We start from the raw sequence: 3,086 nt of genomic DNA, 5'->3' as shown, positions 1-3,086 counted from the left end.
TCTTCAAGCCATCCTAAATAGTTTTCTACTGTAACTCAAGCCCTCTCATGCCTGTAAAAATAGCTGTGTATAGAATAATAGAATACTAAGTCTCTTTAACTGGCTTTGATTTTTTTTGAAAAAGATATTTAATTCAATATTTAATTTAACATAAGGAGAATGTCTGGACAAATAATACATTTTCATATCCAAGCTGTCACTTCTATAAACCTACATTACATTCATCTCCCACATCCTCAATATTTCCTAATAATTTAAAGTTTATATTGATAGTTTCAATAAAATTTCTACCTGATCTATATTTTTAACTCATTTCAATCTACTTTATCTGGACCTTGTTGTCCAGTCTGCTCAAACTCCTCTGGAATAAACCCTGAATAGTCCAATCTCTGCCTTAGTGCAGAGTATCAGTCATGCCTTTCACATCAAAATATCCCCTGTTCCTCTATAACCTTCTAAATACTGATCTGTCAAAGTTGAACAAAGTTTCACCTCTGTTATGACACCTTTCTTGACTATTCAGTCAGTTGTGTCTCTTCCTCCTTACATTATTTATTCTGTAAGATTCACATGAGTCTTAATTGATAACTGTCCTTTTTTACTTCTTTGTTTTGGTATATGTTTATCTCCTGCTTCTGGACTATAGGAGTACTTTTTTTTTTTTTTTTAGTTTGAATGCATTCAAATGGGACATATATATATTCTCCATTTTAATAGTACTCCCCATTGACAGATACTCATTTCACTTTATTTATTTTCTTTGTGACCAGTGCAGGTGCTTAATTTGATGAACTATTCTGTACCTATTCCTTAGAGTACAGAATAGAGATAAGTTTTTCACTCAACTACACTTAGAGATGGAGAGAGTTTTACATTTTCTTCTAGTCATCATTCAGTGGGACAGAGATAAGAAATGTCTTGCCCACATTTCAGAAGTAAGAATTTTCTTTTTGTCAACCTTGACTTCTCTTTGGATATGGTGAAAGCAAAAGACAAAAAGAACTCCACGAAGAAGTCACGGGAAGACTGACTTGCAAACCCCAACCTGTGTCAGGAGAGGCCAAAGAGAAAGAGGAGTCTTCTGGTGAACCAAAGTTACAAAGAAACTTAGAGAACGGGACCAAAAGGAAAAGATCTATGAAAGAAGACCAAGCTTCCTGTTCAGAAAAGATAGCACAAGGCAATAGAAGAGTAAGGCTTCAGAAGAAGACACCGATTTCACCAGTACCTTCCAAACTGCCACCAGCCAATCCGCTTCACCGAGACACCTTGCTGGCCTGGTACCAACAACTAACGCACCAAAGGCCAGAAATTAGATGCAATTAAATGACTCTGCAAATATGTTTGCCCTGATCAGAAGACAAACATTCCTGTCACTGCAAAGGACGCCAAGATAGTCACACAGTCACAAAGGAGATCAAAGATGGACAAGGGGGAAATGTCCCTGGAACGTTCGGGGGAAAAAAAAGCTGTCTTCTGATGGAAGTACCCTCATGAAGTGGTTGTTCCCTCTGAGGGTGGAGGGTGTCTGCCCTTTTTGGGTCTAATGCTCTCCTGTAAAGAGTCCATACCGTTGTGACAACTTCAGCCCCAGATGCTGTGTTTGCCTCCTGGTCCAGGACTGGGCATCCGGACTGGGAAGATGGAGACAGAGGAGTCGCCACAGGAGGCCTATGGTGTCAGGCGGTGTGCAGTCCCTGGGAGACGTCCTCCTGCAGACAAAAAGTATTGGATTCGCCTGCAATTTCATGCAGGACAAGCCCGGGTGCCTGAAAAACAGGAGAGTGTGCATACTCTTCTTGCTTCCTGCCTGCGATTTTCCATGCGCTCCTCCACCCTGTACCTGGAAGACAATATGCTGTGCCCCAAATCTGTTAGGAGGAACAAGGTGTTAATGAGAAGCCTCCAATGAGATTATAATACCAAGAAAAAGGGTACAGCTGTGATTATCATTAATGGTAGAAAGGGAACTATGTTCAACTCGCAGTGCGACTGATAGATAGCTGGACGGCAGGCTGCCCACACCTTCTCTGCATCCCGCTTACAGGGCACACAGGCTGGCGGGGGCAGATGACACCCTCACACCCCCAACACGGCCTGCGGCTTCATGGGTTGGAATACAGAGGCTCTTATGTTTGAAACTGGAAAACATTACGGAAATTACCACCCATTCCAGTTAATAAGATGAAAAGGTCCTTGATACTACCAAATGTTTACCCTTCTGAAATAGAAAAGACCTTAACCGTTCATTTTTTTAAAGATTTTTATTTATTTATTGAGAGAGAGAGAGAACTATAGAGAGAGAGCACAAGAGGGAGGAGGGCCAGAGGGAGAAGCAGACTCCCTGCTGAGCAGGGAGCCCAATGCGGGACTGGATCCCGAGACTCCAGGATCATGACCTGAGCTGAAGGCAGTGGCTTAACCAACTGAGCCACCCAGGCACCCCTTAACAGTTCTTTTAAAGGGGGATCCAGAGCTGAGCATCATGGAGAGGTAGAGGAGAAAACACGGGTGTACTTCCATGCTGGATTTCCCTTCAAGCCTCGGGGATTCTGACTCCTCTAGAGGCTGCTACCTTCTCACGTTTAGGACTTCAAAATGTTGAGTATTTTATTTTACTTATTTTATATCTTTAAATGTTGAGTATTTTAAACCAAAGGGAAAGCTATTATTCTTTTCCCACTCTCGAAAACATACTCAATATACAAGACAACAATTTTTGAGATTTTCTTAATAACCTGAGACTGTTATTGTGTGTCTCTGCAGTAAAAACTCAGGACACTTTGCAGGGATTATTTGCACTCATAACTGTTATGTAATTTCTGCTGCTTAAAAATGTTTAAAATTGGGACACCTGGGTGGCTCAGTTAGTTAAGCATCTGTCTTCAGCTCAGGTCATGATCCCAGGGTCCTAGGATGGAGTCCCACATCAGGCTCCTTTGCTCAGCAGGGAGCCTGCTTTTCCCTCTGCCGCTGACGCTCACCTGCTTGTATTCTCTCTCTCTCTGTTCTTCTTTCTTTCTGACAAATAAATAAAATATTTAAAAAGTTTAAAGTTACTTCTGAATCACAAATACAAAATGTAT

General features: G+C 41.4%; 1 pseudogene; it reads left to right on the top strand.

Moving 5' to 3' along the window:
- Window positions 1-976: 976 nt before the first annotated feature.
- LOC112829769 (developmental pluripotency-associated protein 4 pseudogene) lies at window positions 977-1,912 on the top strand (annotated as a pseudogene).
- The last annotated feature ends 1,174 nt before the right edge of the window (window positions 1,913-3,086 follow it).

The sequence above is a fragment of the Callorhinus ursinus genome, unplaced genomic scaffold, assembly GCF_003265705.2.
Source record: "Callorhinus ursinus isolate GAN/ISIS: 27379988/994484 unplaced genomic scaffold, GSC_fseal_2.0 scaffold21, whole genome shotgun sequence".
In the NCBI taxonomy this organism is placed as follows: Eukaryota; Metazoa; Chordata; class Mammalia; order Carnivora; family Otariidae; genus Callorhinus; species Callorhinus ursinus.
The sequence above is the reverse complement of the archived record's forward strand: the minus strand, read 5'-3'. Positions and strand labels throughout refer to the sequence as shown.